The sequence below is a fragment of the Sminthopsis crassicaudata genome, chromosome 2, assembly GCF_048593235.1.
Source record: "Sminthopsis crassicaudata isolate SCR6 chromosome 2, ASM4859323v1, whole genome shotgun sequence".
Lineage (NCBI taxonomy): Eukaryota > Metazoa > Chordata > Mammalia > Dasyuromorphia > Dasyuridae > Sminthopsis > Sminthopsis crassicaudata.
This window is the reverse complement of record NC_133618.1, coordinates 177285797-177307206: the sequence shown is the minus strand read 5'-3', so window position 1 is coordinate 177307206 and position 21410 is coordinate 177285797. Positions and strand designations below refer to the sequence as shown.

The following is a 21410-nucleotide window of genomic DNA, read 5'->3' as shown; positions in this document are numbered from 1 at the left end:
TCCTATTTGCTGTGTATTTATACCTTGTACATATATACCTGTATGGATGCATTCATGTGTTTTTATTTGATCTGATTCAGCAAATTAGGGTTCAGCAAATGTTTGAAGTTCATGGTTCAGTTCAAGTCCCTTTTGAGAGCGCAGAAAGAGAAGGTTTCTAGGACCCAGTTAGTTTGGTCTTCTTCAGGCTCTTCAGAGTGATTACAGGGTGGGAGGTAGGATTCTGGGTTTAGTGGTATGTATGAATGAGAGGGAGAGAGAAAATCTGAACTGAAAAGACTTGTGGTAGAATAGCTCTGCCGTCGCCAGGCAACTGACCTGACGCAACCAAAAAAAAAAAAAAAAGTCCCTAAAAAAAAAAAAAAAAAAAAAAAAAAGGAATAGCACCGCGAATTCACAGGAGCATGGGAGAAAAAGGGAGGGAGTGAGAGGGAGAGGCAGCTACTGAGACAGTAACCAAGAGGCTAGGAAGCAAGTAAAACCACCCCACAAATAACAAGTTGGGTGTATGGAGGAAGAAGACTGAGAAAATATGCCTCTGGAATATTAAACGGGATGGCCTCCTCTGTGTGTGTGTGGATGGATGTGTGCGAGCCCCGGGCACTCTGATATGTGGATGTGCACAGCAGACAGAGGAGCAGGACCCGAGACTTCTGCTGCCAGTGGCATTTGAAGGACCTTGATCCCTCCTCCTCCGGGTGAGTTTCCCCTTCTGAACATCCTCCTCAGACAGGTTCCTTTTGGAAGAGTTTGCGATAGAGGTTTATCGAGAGACTGAACAAAGCTACAGCAAATACTCTTATGGGAAAAGGATTTCTCTTTGGCAGGGATGGGAGAGGACAGCCTGAGATGTATGGGACTTTTTTTTTTTTTTCTGTATGTCTTGGTTTTCTTAGCTTCTCAAGCATCATTTGTCGAAACTGAGTTGGAAGGGGGAGGGGGAAAGGGAGAGAAAGAACAATAGCAACCCCCCATCCCAAAGTATCTCCCAGTAGTGTCTCACAGACCTATATGTGATTAGACTAACATACACAACTAATACAGAGAACCACGTGCCCAGAGGAAAGTGGAGTTGGGGGCTGATGACTCATCTCCTCTTTTTGACATCATTTGATATAGGAGGGGAATCCCTGAGGATAGAAAGGCTAAATGGTTTGGTGATTAGGGATGGACAGCTTGGTGCCAGAATATTTCCCTAACTCTATTCCCAGATGTCATGGCAGGGTATCTAACCCATGTGTATCCCAGGCACAAGGAAATGAAAGTTTCTGTTAGTAACTCCATCAAACAACAGCTCAGAGACCAGGGGCCAGAGGGTCAAAGCTGATGGAAGAGAAGCAGTTGTTCAGCAGATAGCACATTACAAGGTCAATAATTGAAGTTTTCATATCTATGAGTGCTGGAGAGCCTAAGACAAAGTCAGAAACTCCCCATCCTAAAGGGACCATGAGACTTTGCCTAAGGCATAAGCATTGGAGTTTCCTTGGTTTGGGCCTTTTTTTTTTTAAACCAAAAATTTCCTGTTGCTTCTTTTTTGGTTGTTTTTGTTCTGAATGATGCTTAGACATGGGCTTGTGGTCTTTGATCATCGCTGGGCTGGTTAGCATAATGCCTGGCACATGGTAAACCCTATTGGTTATTCAATGATTATGCAAGGCAATTTAGCTCTGGGTTGGTGGTAAACAGATCCCCCACTGCTTTCTTGATTCCAGACCTCAAGCAGTCTCCCAAGCCATTTCTCCATAAACTCCTAATAAGCTTCTGGATAAATATGACACCCCTCTCTCCCAATGATTGCTTTGGAAAACACCTTGTCAGCAAGAACTTATTCCAGATCCTACTGACTGAAGGAAGCAGGGATGAGTTGGCTTACAGGGACAGTTTCTCCTTTGATCTGTTGAAGTCAGTTCCTACTAACCCTTCATCCATAAGCCAAAAATATGGAGAAAGCTGAACAAATTCCTGGGAAATAAAGGCAGATGTGGTCATCTCTAATTTGGAAGCATTCTACATTGTAGAAGTTATGGGATACGGGTCTGTGGCTTCTGCTGCTGTTAGGTTTTTATTGTTGTTATGGGTTTTGTTTGTTTGTTTGTTTTTGTTTTGTTTAAAAAAAAAACCTTGACAAAGCTGTCTGAAGTTATTCTCAGAGGGAAATACTGACTTTCTTGTCCCTGATCCTGTGACTTGAATTTTCTACTCACTCAGCACCCAGGGAGTAACTTCTTTCCATTTTCCATTCTCTTTCCTTGGCTCTCACAAAATGATCTCACAGAATCATCTCTTGGTTGAATCTGGATCTTTTTTTTCTCAGAAACTTAAAATACTTTGGAATAGAAAAAAGTAATATGACTGAATCCAGATCACTTGAAGGACAGATATTAATCTTGCCCAGTTTAGCCTCCTGTTCTCCTCTCCCATAGCCAAATATTGCCCAAGGACTGAAAATTCCATATGCATTATTATCCTTGCTCTTTTCTCTGCCTATATCCCAGTTTTATTTGCCATTTAACTTACAAACATTATGATAAATGACTTGTTCACAAGGAGATCTTTAGCAGCCTGACCATCCCCTAACAAATGCCATCATAATAGAAAAAAATTGTTGATCAGTGACTTCCTGTATCAATACACAGGATTTTTTCCAGGATAAGTCATATAATCTCATGACACTGAGTCAACAAGCATTTTACTGACTGGCTGACTGCTTGTGTATGTACTTCCTTTGTATACTAATGAAAAACTCACTTTGGTTCTATTCACCAATTAAGTTTTCTTTTGCTAAGCCATACTTTTCCTCCTTAAGCAATGACTACTTTACGGAACCTTGTGTGCCTGTGTTGGAGTTTGGAGGAGGGTGTCATGGTTAAAAGACCAGGTGCTTGAAGTGGGCAGGGTCAATTCCAAAAGGAAGAGGAACAAATGAAAGGTCATGAAGGAGATGGTTTCAGATTTATAGATAGTAATCTGGAGTGTATGACAACAATGCTGATGCTATCCTCTTAACTCCTCTTCATTTTTGCTAGTCATTAGTCCACCCCTTTTTAAAATCATATATTTAATTGTTATGATAACTTTTATTGTAACATTTTATTTATTTGTTTGTTTAATTTTTATTTTTTATTGCATGTAAGTCACTGTTAATAAGTGATGTATGCCATCACTATTTATGCCCACATATGCCTCTACATTACCTTGATCTTTACGGATCATCAGTAATTTTAATTCTTTACAGACTTTACAATCTTGCCTGGCTCTGTTCTTTGGGCCTCTTTTTTATAGGGCATATTGCTCTGCTGGTGGGTAACAATATTAGCTAATTCCAACTTTTGATTTAACTGAAATCTTTGGCTAAAAAGATTTGGAAGTGCCCTTTCAAAACCCTTGATACCAGGACCCGAAAAGCCTTAATTTCTGTTTTGTTCTCCCAAGCTTAGCTCTGAAACCTGCCATCTCCTGACAAGCAAGACCCTAGCTCCAGGCACCAACCCTTTTTTTTTTTTTAATCTGGATGACTCTCCTAGTTTTTAAACTCTCAGCTTCTCTTGCAGTAACCCAGTAAGGAAATTCATTTCCCAGAGTAAATCTATGATCTCTACTATTGAGAGACGAAAGTGACCACTTAAATCCCAAAAGAGTTTTTTGTTTTACACCTACAGCAAATATGGTCAGTCCAATTGAGGCTGGGGCTTTGCCCCACATCTTTGCTGTATGAATTTTCTAAATGCTATTCATACTGCTCTCTTTTTCCTTTTCAACAATTAGTCCAGCTTTTTGTCCATCTGAAATTCTTGTCCAAGATGCACATACTGATGGAATAACTCAATGGTCTACTCATCCAGCTGTATGCCACAATCTTGAAAATTATGTATTTTTCATTTCCTTGGTTCTTTTTTCATCTTCTTTCTCTTCCACAGTTAAGTACTAGGTTAATGATGTCTTTAGACTGGCTATGAATCTCAAAGTTGCCCTATGATAATCTGGGGCTGAATACAATGAATAAAATGCCATCTACAAACAAGAATTTGGAGGACCTTTCTATGCAGGTGTTTGTTAACTTTAATTTTTTAAAAATACTTATTTTGATAACTTAATTTTAGAATTATTGGGCTCCTTTATAAGCCTATATATTTTACTTTATTCATTTAAAAACATTGCTCTGATAAGGGGGTCCATAGGTTTTACCATAATGTCACTGCCAAAGGGGTTCATCTCTCTCTCTCTCTCTCTCTCTCTCTCTCTCTCTCTCTCTCTCTCTCTCTCTCTCTCTCTCTCTCTCTCACACACACACACACACACACACACACACACACACACACACACACATTGAAAGGGGAATTTCTCTTCTATTAGGACTCTGCACAACAATTCATGGCTGAGGCAAACACCTTTGGCTATCCTATTTGTCCCAATTGCCAAGCAAGCAATAGGTAAACAATTATATCTCTTTGATCGCATATACCAAGTAATACTGTATGACCATTTTATATATGTGCTACACCTTTTAAGGGCAGAGCTTACAAGGCTACATTTTGTTCTGTTGAACTCGATGCTTTTCAAAAATAAACAACAAACAATAAACAAAGCTAGCTATTGTATCCTCTACCTCCCTCCCCCCCAATCAATTGTGAGATGTGCCCTGCTATAGACAGCCTTAGTGTTTTTGTTTTCTTCAAGGATAATCTCAATATATGTATGTATGGATGAGGACAGTTTCATAAAGATTTATAGAGAGACAAGAAAATAGGCCTATAGAAAAAACTATCAGTGATTTTTCCTCCTCATCCCCCATTCTTTTGGAATTTTCTTCTCCTCCAGATAACTTAAAAATGGATCCTTAATTGCCTTTAGTATGGACTTATTGTATTATGTTTGATTATGTTTGACTCTTCGTGACCCCATTTAGAGTTTTCTTGGCAAAGATATTGGAGTAGTTTGTCACTTCCTTCTCCAGCTCCTGACTAGATGAATAAACTGGGACAAAAAGAGTTAAATGATTTACCCAGAGTTATATACCTAGTAAGAGTCTGAGGCCAGATTTAAACTTTGGAAGATGAGTCTTTCAGACTTCATGCCTGGCATCTGTCCACTTTGCCATCTAGATATTCTTCTTGTAGTATAAGAATAATTAAATTCTGCTATTTTGATCTCATATGAAGTTCCATATCAAATTAAACAATGTATGTAAAAGCATTTGTAAACTGAAAAATCTTTTATAAATTTAAGGTACAAGAATCTCTGAATCTTAGAATTAAAAACAACTTTACAAAGACTACCTTTTCCCTTACTCACATGATTTTCAACGAGAATCAATCAACCAATAAATGTTAAGCACTTGCTATGTACCAGACAGTGTGCTCATTTTTGGAGAACAAATGGAAAAAAGAGACCAATTCCTGTCCTCAAGAATCTTACAATCTAATAGGGGGAAGACGATTCACAAAGGGACTTGGGGGAACAATGGCAAAAACTCAAAAAATTCAGCTGGCCTAAATACTCTTCCAAAATGGAAATTTTGGAGGAACTCTCTACCCTCCATTCAGAGAGTTCCCATGAAGAGTGGGAGGATGTTACAAGTACCAAAACTTAGGCTCCTGAGGTCATGATGGGGAAGTCTAAAAGAATCAGATATGAAAGAAAGTTTATTAAATACTTAATATATGCCAAACTCTGTGCTAAACACTTGGGTTGTTGAATCATTTCAATCAGGTACAACTCTTTATGAGCCCATGTGGGATATTTTTGGCAAAGATATTGGATTGGTTTGCCATTTCCTTCTCTAAAAGGTCATTTTACAGGCAAGGAAACTGAGGCAAACAGGGTTAAATGATTTGTCTAAGGACACAGTCTTTAGATAGATTTGAACTCAGGAAGTCTTCCTGACCTCAGGTCAGCATTCTATCCACTGTGTTACTTAGCTGTCCAGGGTATAAATACAAAAAGTCAAAGAAGTCACTTTCCTTAAGGAATTTATACTAATAAAGAAAACAACAAAAGCTGGGAAATAGTAGCTAAAGTAGTTTGGAAAGTTATGGACTAGTGCTGAGTAGAGTCATAAGAGAATAGCTTAACATAACTTTAGTAGTAGCGAAGTCAGGAATGTTTTGATTATGTTTCCAGAATTGGAAAGTGGGTTGTGTGTAGTAGAGGATGCTTGAGGGTTTGAATGTTGTGAGATAGGCAGAAATTATGGAAATATAAAGGGTTTCTATACCATCAGCAAATAGTCATCCAAGTCTTATTTAGTCATTCATTCATTCATTTTATTGATTGATTGATTGATTTTGCCAGAAGATAAGCTTATTTAGAGGAAGAGATCACAGATAAGATACAGATAAGAGGTAAAATAGGCACCAGGAGTAGTAATATGAAACAGAATTGGGAGAGTGTATAATTAGCAAGGAAAAGACAAGTCTCCAGGGGAACTCATGACACAAAGGAAATACTCCATGAGGTGGTAGTTAAGCCATTGACTGGCAGGTTAGATTCAGGCCTCATTTAAAGACCCACTCTAATGAAGAGAATTCATTACCTCCTGAGGCAATCCATTTTCACTTTTACTTAGTATTTAGATGGTATTTCCTTACACAGCTCGGAAATTTTTCTCTTTTACATTTCTATTCACTTTTCCTAATTCTGCCCTCTGGGACAAAATGTTCACGTTTCATTTCTCTTCCAGGTAATAAGTCAACAAATGGCCATGCTCTACGCATAAGTCTTCTCTTCTCCTGGATAGACATCCCCATTTCTTCATTTGATCCTCATATGTCATGAGCTTGAAGCTCCTTCCCATTTTAACTTCCTCTGAATGCTCTACCTCAATACTTAGGCCAGTGTCCTACATCTTCTTCCATGTGATAGAACAACTCCACAGATATAATAAGCCAGTTCCCCCTTGACTTTGGGAGCCTAGGTCAAGGATTAAGGCACTTTGTATGTTAGGTCAGCTAACATCCTCTGGGCCTGAGCCATTCTTTTCACTTTAGCTCTCCCTTTCCCTTTCCCTTTCTAACTCAACTTTGGTGCCATGTGCTTTAGTATCTCAAATCAACTAGCCTATTCAATTCATCTCTCCAGTAAGGATTCAGATTAGGAACAACAATACCCGTTGTACTTGGCTTATTCTGGGCAGTTACTGAAAAAACACAACTCAGAAATTTCGTTGCTACATCCAAACAAGCATGTCTTTAACACATGTATATAGTGCCCTACTGTTTTATATGTAGGTTGACCCATGGACCAAGTAGCCCTGCCCAATTCAGGAAAAACTTCAAGGGCGATTACATATTATTTAAGTTGTTAAATTTTTTTATTGGTGCCTTTATTATTATTATTAGCTTCATTTACCAACATATTCCTCTCCTCTTTCCAGAGAGTCCCTTAATAGCATGCCTTAATAACAAAGGTTTGTTGTTTTTTTAAAGAGAAAAACCCAAAAAATTCATAAAAATCAATTCATTGTTTTCTCACCTTTGCAAAAAAGGTTTCTAAACTCTGGGAATAAAATTGGTAATTATTATAACTCAAGTTTTTGTTGTTGTTATTATTCTTTACATTTACAATGTTGTATTTATTTGTGTATGTTATTTTCCTGGTTCTTCTTTCTTTATTTCTTGTAATTAATATAAAATTTCTCATGCTTCTCTGAATTCTTTGTATTTCTCACTTTTTATAGAACATTAATTGGCCTCAATTTGCTTAGTTCAATAGGTCCTTATAATAAAACCTTTTCTAGAAAATACTTGGAAAAAAGGAGATTAATATGCCATAGGATGACAAATAAATTAGAACCCATAATATAGTTCTTAGAATATTTATGAACTTGGATTTTATTAATAGAAAGGCAAAGAAAGATGAAACAATTCCTAGTTGAGTAGAGTTTTTTTTAATGCTTTGTATTCCTATTAAACCCCAATAAGTCCAATTAATATGGAAAAAATGTACATGTTTGAGGAGAACCCAAGAACCAAAAGCAGAGACACAGATCTTTATAGATCTGTAGGGCAGCTTACACAGGAAGGGAGGAAAGGGAGGACTGCAGATCACTGGGGCATGAGTTATGAATGCATGTATTGCTTTTGGAAATAGAACAAAGTTAAGTTATAATTCTATTTGTAAGAAAAGATGACATTTTAGAATTAGTGGTTCCTTTCTACCTTATCCCTAAATCTGTAGTAAGAAGACCTTAGTTCCTGGTTTTGACACTAGCAGTATTATTTAGGGCAAGCCTTTTCACACCTTATTTCCTTAGCTGTGAAATGAAAATAATAACACTACCTTCCATGATCATGCTAACAATGTGGAAGAATTGAAAGACAATTGGGTTTGGAGTCTAGAGACCTGAATTTATGGCTTTGTCCTGTCACGTAACTACTTATATGACCTTAAACAAAATTTCCTGATTTGTAAAATGAGGAAATCAGACTGGATGAATGAATGAACAAAAAAGCATTAGTTATGTGCCAAGAACTGTGCTAAATACTAGGGATACAAATAACAAAATGAAAAACAGTCTATGTGATTTCTCTTGGGAATCTTGCCAGAAACTCTGTATTCAATTGTAGTCTCTGTGACAATAATTCTTAGATCTATTTGTTAGTCCTAAAATCTCTAATGAACTTGTTTCACATCTCCAATTGCCTAATGGATAAAGTAGATGTCCCATAGACATTTAAACTTAACATGTCCACAACTGAACACATTACCATTCTCTCCAAGACCCCCACTTGTCTGAACTTCCCTATTATTGTCAAAGGACATCTACTTCTCTAGAAGAATTGTGAGGATCAAATGAGATAACATTTGTAAAAAGTGTTTAGTACAATGCCTGCCTGGCACATAGTATCCCCTCCCCTAACTACCTATTTGATAGACTATAGTTGCTTTCTGCTACTTCCAAGATCAAATATAAAATCCTCTGTTTAGCTTTTAAAGACCATAATAATTTGGCCTCTTCCTACCTTTCTAGACTTTCTTACACCTTACTCCCCAATCACATATTCTGTTATAGAGACACAGCCCCTTGCCTTGCTATTTTTTTGTTCAATATGTCATTCATGACATTCTACCTTCTAATACTAACCATTTTCACGGGCTATTCTTCATACCTGGAATTTTCTCCCTCCTCATCCTAATTTCCTCGCTTATCCTTAGCTTAAGTCCCATCTTCTACAAGGAACCTTTCCCACTCCCCTTTAATTTTAATGTTTTCCCTTTGAGATTACTTCTAATTAATTCTGTTTACATCTTGTTTGTACTTAGTTTTTTAGCATGGTTTCTTCCCCATTAAAATGTGAGCTCCTTCACTGATACATTGTTGGTGGAATTGTGAATACATTCAGCCATTCTGGAGAGCAATTTGGAACTATGCTCAAAAAGTTATCAAACTGTGCATACCCTTTGATCCAGCAATTTTACTACTGGGCTTATATCCCAAAGAGACCTTAAAGAAGGGAAAGGGACCTGTATGTGCAAGAATGTTTGTGGCAACCCTCTTTGTAGTGGCCAGAAACTGGAAACTGAGTGAATGCCCAATTGGAGAATGGCTGAATAAATTATGGTATATGAATATTATGGAATATTATTGTTCTGTAAGAAATGACCAACAGGATGATTTCAAAAAGTCCTGAAGAGACTTACATGAACTGATGCTGAGTGAAATGAGCAGGACCAGGAGATCATTATATACTTCAACAACAATACTATATGATGATTAATTCTGATGGACGTGGCCCTCTTCAACAATGAGATGAACCAAATCAGCTCCAATAGAGCAGTAATGAACTGAACCAGCTACACCCAGTGAACTGTAGCTCAATGCAGTGGACAGCTGAGGCAACCCAGTAATCAGGAATCCTTCATCAGAGTTTGAGGCATGAAAGAGTTAAGCTCATCAGGGCTTGGTTTCTGGTCTGGCTGGGAAGATTGCTGGAAAGTGAAGTGATTTTGTGATATGTGAAAATGTTTTGTAATATAAGCCCCTCTTATTTCTTTGTCCAGTGAAATATTTCAGTATAGCTGTGATTCCATCCTTTCAGCCTTAGCTCAAGCCCACCTTTCTTCTGAAGCTCTCAGTCACATATGATGCTTATAACTTATAAGAATGCTTATAACCCTTCTGTGTTCCTACCACCAGGAAAACTTGATAAAGTATCCTGACTTCTAACTTTCACAATAGGGGATGATTTCAGACTTTTTCCCATGGCTAATTGGCTTTTTCTCCAATAAGCATCTCTTCTGGAAAATTGGCACTATGCCAGGGACTAAATCTCAGGTTATTGATGACCCTCCCTCCCCCCTGCTGGCCAGGGTCTGGCAGCCATAGAGGGGACATAGCTTTTCCGTTTCCCAGGAAGCTTCCTAGTTTCTCCATAGCTGTCCTGATCTTACCCCTTTCCCTTTGTCAAATAAGTTAATGAGATCTATTGCCCCCCAAGACTGAACAATGATTGTCTCTATCACTCTCCCTATAGGGAAGCATAGTTCTTTTTCCATGCATTTCTTTCCAACTCCTTTTAACTGGAAAAAGACTAGAAAAGGGTGAACTATACACAGCCTTATTGCTATAAATATTCTTGATAAAGCTAGAGCTTTGTGAGTCTGCTTCCAAGCAGCTGGAAAGTATCCCATCAATTATTCAGCATTTGCAGAGCACTTTGTATTTGCAAAGGACATAACAAGCCTTTTGAAAAAACAGTTCTTTCCTTATGGGCTCTAGGAAAGTAAATCAATGTGGTTCCTCCCATTTTTTAGGTGAGGAGGTGGAGGAAGACTTATGAATAGGGGTACCACAATTCCCCCAGAAAGTTCAAACTCCTTCCCCAGGAGGCTTTTGTGCTTTTATGAGTCTCTCTCTCTCTCTCTCTCTCTCTCTCTCTCTCTCTCTCTCTCTCTCTCTCTCTCTCTCTCTCTCTCTCTCTCTCTCTCTCTCTTTCTGCCTCCCTGTCTCTGTCTCTGACCTCCCCCCCTTTACCCTTCCTTCCCCTTCATTATCTACAATAATAGCCTGTACCGCTAACCTTTCCCTATCTTTATATATCCTATTTTAATGTTATAGAATGTAAGCACTGGAAGGATACTAAAGCCCATTTAGTCCAATGCCTATAGTGAGAAAGTGGAAGACCCAAAGAGGGGAAATGGTTTGACCCAAAGTATCACAGGTAATAAGCACCAAAACAAGGGTTAGCTCCATAGGGCTTAAGAACAAGAGAAGTCATGTCATCCAAATAACTCAACAATATTACTCTTCACATATAATATATGCTGTAAGAATTAATAGTAAATATTTTTTAAAGGGAGGAAGAATTTAAAGGAAGGAAGAACTTCTAAAAATGGAAGCAATTAATCCTTGTAGCTAAGGAAAACAACACTGATTTTGCAGCCAAAGGATCTGGGTTCAAATGCTTATTCTACTATTCGTGTGAGCTTGTGAAATCATTTACTCAGCTTCTTCATCTGCAAAAGGAGAGGATCAGAATACATATCAGGCCTTCTTAAATTTTTTCCACTCATAACCTCTTTTTACCTGAGAAATTTTTATAGGACTCAAAGCATATAAAGGTATATAAAATAGGTATATAAATTAAACATTTACTTATAATAAATTATAAAGAAATTTATTTAAAAATTTATATATATATATATATACAATTTTATCATTTATTAAGAACAAAATAAATTTTCATACTAATGAGATAGGTGTATTTGTTTATTTTTACATAAAGAATTAAATCTTGGTGGAATATTTTATACTACAGGACATAGAGCATTCAGAAACTTTTTACTGTTGCCAAGTTTTTTGTAACCCATACAGGTCATATCCCACAGTTTAAGAAGCTTTGGACTGAGTGATCCCTAAGGTCCCTTGCAGCACTAAAATCTATGATCCTGAGATACATAGCTATTGCTTTTCTGTCTGAATTTCTTTGCCATCTTCCTAAGCAGATCTGAAAGTTAATATCATGCTGGAATGGGCTAAATTCCTGATCATGTTAATCAGCAATATTCTTTGAAGACCTGTTGTGTGCTGACCACTTTCCTGGTACTATGGAAAATGCCAAAGAATAAAGGACAAACCCAATGTCCCTCAGTGCCTTGTAATCTCTTTCTTGAGTAATATTCTATTTCTGACACTCACAATGATAGGATTTGGTGCTTCAGTAAAAAAGAACGTCCATTCTGGTAGGATTGGGATTAGGGTGGGGGAGAGAGAGAACTCTTGAAAGTTGCTAATTCCTATTCCACAAACCTCAGATTTTATCATGAAGGAATAATTTGGGAGTACAGTTAGAATAACATTGCTTCAATGTTCATATTGGGAAGAAAAGAAGGAAAAGGGGAATATAAAAATGAATAAATGTAGCACCTTTACTGTATTCTGGCAAATGTTGTCCTAACCCTTTCATTGGATCTTCTCTTGCCATGAATTGTCTTAAAACACAAAGCCCACACTTTTCCCTCCAAAAGTTGGGAAAATCACCACTTACTATCACTGTATGTTGATGCTTACTCCTCCTGAAAGAATGCAATTCATAAAATTGAAGAAGGAATGTTTTATTGAAAGATTTAAAACAAAACACCAAAAATATGACCTAAAACTCTTAGAAAAGTTTACCCTTCAAAAAGCAACATTGTTTGGTTCTGCTCAAATAAGGAGCTTCTGTAGTTCCTTATTAATGAAGAAGGCAGCAAGGCTTGTTACTCTTAGGCAAGGTTTGAATCCTTTATATGCATAAAGCTTTCTTTGTCATATACAGTTTTTGCCACCATAGGGGAAAGGAAGGAATACACATTTATTAAGATTACTATGTGTCATTACATGTGTGTCCCATTTAATCTTCAAAACAATCTTGAGAAGTAGATTATATTATTATTCCCATTTTCCAATTAAGGATACTGAGGTTAAGTGGCTTGCTCAGTTACCCCTCTAGTAAATGTTTAAGGTTGTATTCAAACTCATTTTAAACTCAACTTTCTATCCACTGTGCCAACCAGCTGCCCCAGGGCAAACCTCCAGAATTTTTCCCCCCTTTGTCAAGAGATACAATTCTTCTTACATCATGGACCCTGGTGATAAGAATAATAACAAAGATTTATACATCCCATAAATATTACAAAATATTTAATATGTATTATCTCATTCAAATAGCCTCCCAACAACTTGTGAGGTGGGTAGTATTGACATTTTAATCTTCACTTTACAATGGGGAAATTATGACAAGGTGATTTGTTCATGGTCACACATCTCTTAAGTATTATAGTCAGGATTTGAATCAGGATTTCATAATACTGAATTCTAATGTTCTATATAACACAGCCTCTAGGATACTGTACACATCTAGGGATTTCTTAATGAGGTTATTATACCTCTTAGTACTCCTCCTAAGTCTCATAAAAGTTTCTCTAGGGAGCAAGCCTTGCTACTCTACCTTGGAAACCCATCATCTCTTTAAGGATCAAGTATGTGCTGCCAAGAAAGAATATCCTTCTTCTAAAAGACTAGATGTTCAACAGCTGACAAGGTACCAAATTTCTCCCTAATTATTTCTCTTAAGTCTTAAGGGATTTCTGAGGTAACTGGGGAGTTCTCCTGTAATTATGCCAAGCTGTTAAGTCTTTGCCACTTCTTAGCCTCATCTAAGGGGGAGAAGGGGAGCAGGAGGGAGAATGGATGCTTTTTTCCAATCAAACTTCCATTTTCTCAGATGAAACTATTCAGAATGTATTTGTGGAGTGCATGATCCTACTACCAGCTATGGAATAATGTCATGAATTCTGTTTATTGAGGCTAGCTCTCTTTTACATCAAGAAGTGAATAATGTGGCTGAAGATCACAGCTTAAAGTATATCTTCTAATGAACCAGAAAGTAATAATAGCATCTTAGATCAGGAGGATACTTAGAGATTATCTCCAAGTGAGGAAAAGAATGTTACCTAAAATCACACAGCAAGTTAGTGGCAAAGTGGGGCACTCAATTCCAGATCCAGGAATCTTTTCATTATAATACATCATTATGAAGGTCCATAAATTTATTAGGTATTTACTGTCTTTTGTTATAGTTATTTATGTACATATTTTATCTTCTCTTCTAGGTTATGAATTCCCTGAAGGTGAGAACTGTGTATTATTCTTCTCAATACCTAACACATAGCCTCAAACATAACATTTTAAGATTGTAGGATTGTAGTCTTGTAGGGACCATCTAATTAAGTTCTCATTTTACAGATTAAGAAACCTCAGCTCAAGCAAAAGTGTCTAGGTCAAATTCACACACACAAAAAATGACAGTGTTAAAATTTGAAGTAAGGTGCTCTGATTCCAAATCCAGCATCCTTTTCCCAATTCAATAAACACTCAATAAGCTTCTCCCATTTCCCAGGTACATAGTAGTTTCTTAAAATGGGGATTATCATGGTGAGATCTGTGATTATTTTAGGTATTGAAATTTGGTGCTATAGCTAATGTGGAGAATAGATTGGAGAGCAGAGGGATTAAAGATCAAAAGACAATTAACATAGTCAACTATTGTAGTCATCCAAGTGGGAGATCATCAAGACAATAGCAGGGTCAGTAGAGAGAAGGGAACAGATGCCAGTGATGTAGAGATAAAATTGACAGGACTTGGCAACTGACTGAACATGAAAGGTGAGGTAGAATAGAGTTTCCAAATTTGGATGACTGGAAGCAAGGTGGTGTCCTCAATAAAAACAGAGAAGTTAAGAAGAAAATTTATTTTTATGTCTTTGTGTTCTTGGTACCTAACACAGTACCTAATTCATCTGAAGCATTTGTTGATTGATTGATTAGGCACATTGAGTTTGAGATGCCTTTTGGACATTCAGATGTTGGACAACAGATAGTTGGTGATTCAGGATTGGAGTTCAGGAGAACAAAGAGGTCTGGTTATGTAGATCTGGAGACAGCTAAATAGAGACAATACTTGAATCCCTGGGAGCAGATGAGACTATCAAGAGAGAGCATGTGAGAGAAAGAGTATCCAGGGCAGCACTGGGGGGTTTGCCCATTGCAAGATTAGCTCTAATATATATCTTGTATATATATCCTGTTTTTCTTCTCCATTAGACTGTGATATTCTTGAGAGCAAGGACTGTCTTTTTAGGACTTTCTTTTTTATCCTGAGTGCTTAGCACAGTGCTTATCAACCAATCAACAAGCATTTGAGACATAGTAGATGCTTAATAAATGCTTGACTTGGCTTGTGGAACATGGATTATTGATCCAGAGGAAGAAACTGAGGAGAGTTTAGAGAAGTTGGAGCAGAATCAGGAGAGAAGAATAAAAAGAAAACTTAGAAAAGAGAGAACAGTCAATACTGTCGAATAATATAGAGCATGAAGAATTGTGAGAAATGAGAAGTCAATGTACTCATCAATAAAGAAATCACTGGTAATCTTGGAGAAGGGATTTCAGTTGACTATTAGCAAGTCAGTGTTGGAAAAGTCTTTGAAGATTGTCCTCAAAACTGAGGCTCAGAAAAGACTTGCTCAATGTCTCACATCCCATGAGTGACAAAGCCAAGGCTAGAGCCCATTTCTCTTGAGTCAAAGACCTTTCCCAATATGATATACTGCCTCCCATACAGTAGTTTTAGCTATTAGAAAGAGAAATTCCTCTTCCTGAAAAAGCTGGTTGTTAAATATTTATCTATACACTACTGCTCTTTCCATTCCAAATTGCTCCCTCTTTTGCACAATGCTAAAAACATAGAATAAGCAATAACCCAAAGAATGAAATGCCCTTTGTGATTTCAGGAAATCAACTTGGATAGAGTACATGGTTCACATAGGAGAACAAAATATTGTATCTCTTAAAATGAAGAGACCACATACAGAAAATATCATCTACTGTCAGAACTCTCCTTGGAAGAAGTCACACTAGGAACAGGAAGGGACTCATTTTTGGATATGGGAAATTCAACATTTCAGCATGATACAGAGGAAAGAGCATGGGGTTTGGAATCAGAGAACCCAGGTTCAAATCTTGTCTCTGCTACCTCTGAGATTTTAGGCATGCCCTTCCACTTCTCAGCACTTTAGTTTCCTTATCTGTAAAAAGAATGGAGGACAGTTGGAGGTATACTAGGTGGTTTCTAAGGCTTCTTCCAGCTCTAAACCTATGATCCTATTATCCTTGAAATGCCTCTCCCCCCAGCTGTAATGAGGTGGCTTGATAATGACTCTTTGAAAAGAGACCTCAGCTGCTTTTACTGAAAGGAGTATTTTGAATGGAATATCAGCAAAGGCCAGAAATCTTGGGAGTAAGCAATGTCATCAGGACCCAGTAAGCGTTGTTTCTCTCATCTCAGGGACCCCCCTTCACTGTCTCTAAACAGGAGCTCACAGGAAGATAAGGCAGGAAAGAATAGCAGCTCAAGGCCAGAGCAGCATGTGTCCCCTACTGCTCCAATTACCATGGCAACCTCACTCAAGAATTTAAAAAAAATATAACACACCCATAGCTCTTTGCTGCTAGTTCCCAATAGATTCATCCAGGCAATGTCAGGCAGCTCGAGCCTAATACTTCAAGATTCTTCTAGGTTTTTTCTCATCAGTAGCCTGAGCCCCTTTCAGAAATAATTTCTCAGTCTGATTTGTAAAGTGGAAATCTCAGACTTAGCTAGGAGTCCTAACTTTGTATCCTTAATCGAAGATAAATACCAGGGTTTTAATGATAAAAAGAAAATGTGACCAAAACACTAAATATATTAGGTTCTCAATTCTTCTTTCTTTTAGTCAGCTTGTCTCTCTGTGAAGAAGGGAAAGAAGGGAAGAAGGAAGGAGGGAATCAGACATAAGTTCCTATAAGGCTCTGCACTATAACTTTCTCTAAGCATTTGTGTGTGTTTGTTTTGTTTTGTGTTTTGTTTTATTTTTACTTCTGTCCCAACCTACTCCCCTTACCTTACAATGCTTTCAACATTCTTCCTACCTGAATTATAGGCACCACAGAATACAATGGGAGAGGTGGAACCCAGAATAAAACTCTGAAGTTTTTTTAATCGCCTGGGAGAAACCAGGTGTGACTCCTGAAGCTGTGAAACCATGGCTAAGCCTATATAATCTTTCAAAATCAACAGAATTTAATTCTGGAACATCTCATTACCTCATTCATTGTTTCCTCTTCTCCCGTCCATAGGTCTTAAGTTGAGACTAGCTTTAAGATACTACCTGCTCTAAATAGTTCTGGTGGGATTTTTGAAGCATAAAAGGTCTTTTAAGATTCTAAGGAATGAATACCTAATTGTGGAATTTCAGACAACAATATTTTACATGGAGAGAACTAGGACTAATAGATAGAAATTGCAAGACAACAGATTTTTTTGTTCAAAATAAGTAGGAAATTTCTAACAACTACCAAAATGAAATGTGCTATTATAGCTCTCCAGGGGTTATGGTTGTGTGATGCAGTGCCTTTCTGCTACACTTGGGTATAACTACACAAACCTCTATCCCTTTCTTCTACTGGCTTATCTTGCTTATTAAGTTTCATCCCAAGTTCAAAGGCAGCCTAATGTTTATAACCTAATGGAACAGGCATAGTAAATTACCTAAATTGCAGGAATTCTCTGTCTTTATCAACACAGCCCAGACTACTGAGTAAAAGCAAGGAAACTCTTCTTCCTAGGATAATTCTCGCTCTCTTATGACAAATTATAAATTCATAGACTAAGAAAAAAGACCATGTAATTTATTAGCATTTAGAAAACACAAAAAAGCAGATAAACATATCTTCTAGGTCTAGGCTATAGCAGGATTCACAAGTAAGATCTCATTTCTTATTTCTTATATCCACCTCTGACAACTGGTCTGAGGGATATTTTTAGAAGCAAAGGATTGAAATTTAGACTCTATATTCCAAATGAGGATGATAGAAACTATTGACTGGACTTCATTTTAGCTAGTGAGACTTGGTCTGAGCTTCAGGCCACTTTTGTCACCTGCCAATCTTCTCTCTCTCTCTAATCTGGGTACTCCTTAGTTTTTATCTTGCTCTTATCTTTTCTTTTGGTATACCCCAAACTTGAGCAGAGGTTCATTTCTTAAAGGTCAATAGAACCTCAAAACATCTCTTGGATACCTAAATGTACTCTAGCTCCTGGAACCTCTATTTGGGGAGCCCTACAAAGACTCCTGGGAAATTCTTCTAAAGTCTCTGTGATCCTGGAAGCCTCTATGATTATGGTTCTCAGTAGCCAGTTGTTTGTTGTTTGCATTATGTCTAAGTCTTCATGACTTTATTTGGGGTTTTCTTAGCCAAGATACTGAAATGATTTGATGTTCCTTCTCCAATTAATTTTACAGTTGAGGAACTGAGGCAAACAAGATTAGGTGACTTGCCCAGTGTCACATAGCTAATGTCTAAGGTCGGCTTTGAACTCATGAAGTTGAGTCTTCTTGACTTCAAGCCCAGTTCTCTATCTACTGCACTACTCAGTGGAAGCAATAAACTTTTCATTTTAGAAGAGGATAAATGCAAGATAGAAATGTATATGAGGGAATATTAGAAAGGGGATTCAATTTAATTAAACAGATGTTTATTAAGTGTCTAGTAAACAGTTGTGCTATTAGATCTCCATCAGACAGGTTTTAGAATAGATCCTCTGTGGTCCCTTTCTAACTGTAAGATTTTATGATCCTAAGCATTGGGAGAAATGTTTTGAAACTTATTTTGAGACCCTTATATTCTACCACACAGAGGTCTGCCAACTTTATCTGCTCCCCAGACCAGCCCTTCCTGCTTTCTCAGAGCTCCTATTACAAGAGTTCATGGACAATAATGGCTACAATTGCCAGCAATATCAGAACTTTCTATAGTTCAGACAGTATGTCTACCCAAGGAAGGGAGAATGATACCTCATACTTCTACCCCTGCTTCCCTGGGAGTTGCTGATGGCTCCAGAAGTCCCGAATGGGCATAACAGATTTAGAATGTCCCAATTCTTTGTAGACATGATCTCATGCATCCTAGCTCAGGTTCTAGGAATGGGGGAGGGGAAAAATGTTCTGTTGCTTTTGTGAGTAGAGAAAAGGAAGGACAGAAAGGATCATGATGCTACTCTGAGACTGTCAGGTAAGACAAACATGTAGTTCTATCCTTCCACTTTATATTAGACCTTTATTCCAGGACTCCTTTAACTCTGACATTTTTCACTTATTTCCACATTATATTCTTCTCTTCCCATTTGCTTCCTCCTTAAATAAATTAAATAAATCATCTATTTGTGGATCTAAAATTAAAGAATTCACTTCAGAGATGCTTTTCTGGAAGTAAAGGACTCAGTATTTCTGCATGGTGTAATAGAGCACTAGATTTAATTCTGACTGCTGCTGACTAGTTGTATGAACTTTGGCAAGTAACTTAATTTCTCAATTTCTTCATTTGTAATTGAGAAGTTAGACTAGAACACTTCCAAAGTCCTTTTTACCTTTCAACTTAGGATTCCATGAATCCATCATAATAATAACTGCTAGCATTTATATGATTCTTCATAATTATCTCTTTTATCCTCACAGAGATTCTATTATTACTCCCATCTTATAGATGAGAAAACTAAGGCAAATACAGAGATGAAGTGGCTTGCCCTGGATCACATAGGTAGTAAATGTCTAAATTTGAATTCAGGTCTTCCTGACTATCATTTTGAGCAAAAATAGTATGGATTGCTATTAAGAGGATAGTAGAGTAGGAATCAGAAGATGTAGAGACCAGTTCTACTTTATTAGCTGTTTAATCTGGGGAAACTTTTCCTCTTTGGGCCTGAATTTATCTATTTATAAAATGGAGGAGGGAGAGTGGTTAGAATGAGAAGAGCCCTTCAGAACATGTCATCTAACAGTCCACAATTCTTCCCCATCTCGTGATTTCCAAAAGGCTCAGTAATTCTCTGCAAAATGTACTTGTGGTTTAATCTGTCATTGGAAAGCTCATCATATAATGGATACTAGAAATGAGAACAATTTCTCATATGAGAAGTTTTCAATTAACAGGAAAGTCAATGAGATTTGTGTTCATATAGGAAGATGTTTGGCCTTGGATGATATTGTCATGGCAACCATGAAGAAACACAAGCTTCCCTGGATCTATATAGTCATTAGAACATGACTATTTTCTCTGCCCATTACTATAGATTTACTGTCCTGCAACATCATTAAGAGGATCTGGTCATAATTACATATTCATGACTATGCAATTACTTTGCTACCTCCAAATAATTAGTCTTTCTCTGCTTCTCTCCTTCCCAGAGAAATTTTTGGCCAATTTTTTGTCCTTCTCAAGGAACTATCTCAAAGTATCCTGCACTGAAAGAGTCAGGAGAAGTGGGGAACAGTGCTAATTTGGGAATGCCTTAGCTGGAAGTATCTCACCATTGCCTTGTCATTTGATCATGTTTTTCTGTGCCCTATAACTCTATTCATGGCTCCATTAGAACAACATAGGATCCTGCATGGCACTGGGAGAAGCACTTCATCTATGAGATCTAAAATTCCTTTTATTTGCCATGGAGCAGAAGTGCTTCATTTCCAGATATCCACGTGACACAATGCAGTACACTGGAAAGAGCATTAAACTTGGAGGAGCAAGAGTTAGGTTTCCACTTAATACCTAGATACTTTGGAGAAATTATTTGGCCCCAGAGCCTCAGTTTCCTTATGTGCTCCTTATAAGGAAACTGAGGCAAACAACTTAAGTGAATTATCCAGGGTTACACAGCCAAAGGTCTAAGGTCTAAGGTCTAAGGTCTTGAATTCAGGTCTTTCTGATTCCAGTCTGAGAATTCTCCACTGAGAAAAAAAATGGAGTAAGTTGGTGTTGAAAAAATAGTGAACTGAGAGCTTGAAAACAATAATCTCACTACTTCCCTTCATTAGTTGTGGAATCTGGAGGAAAATTTTCCTCTTTGGGCCTCAGTTTTCCTATATGTTAAAGGGGAGAGGAAAAGTGAAAACTATTTGCCTCAGTTTTTTTTCCTATAAATACAAGGCAATAGAAAAGATCATATTCAAGCTTTATATCTATGAACTTTCATCCTAATCCCACATCCACAAACTTTATTGGGTCCAGGCTGGATGAATACCTAGGGGGAAACTATCTAGATGATTCCTGCCCTAGGAAAGAAGTTGAGTTAAAGACCTCTGAGAATCTTTCCAATTCAAAGAGACTATATTTTTATGGTTTATTATTCCATTATTCTTATACTTTTCTCAGAGTCTCATTCATTCCCTGAGGTGGTTGATTATCTTTCCTTTAACACACCTACTTTCCCACTTTTTTTTCAATCAAAATTCCATTTTTTTTCCATTTTCCCATCTCCTTATTGCAAAATAAAATCAAATTATCATAGTCATGCAAAACAAAATCCTTCACTGACCATGTCCAAAAAAATATAAAT

General features: G+C 37.4%; 1 protein-coding gene across 1 annotated transcript in view; it reads left to right on the top strand.

Annotated features, from left to right (window-relative positions):
* The first annotated feature begins 375 nt into the window (after positions 1–375).
* The window catches only part of FAM167A (family with sequence similarity 167 member A), a 48258-nt gene continuing 27223 nt past the window's right edge, over positions 376–21410 (top strand). The window contains exon 1 of the mRNA XM_074287915.1: positions 376–698. The gene's annotated coding sequence lies outside the window, so the exon portion shown is untranslated. The remainder of the gene's footprint in view (positions 699–21410) is intronic.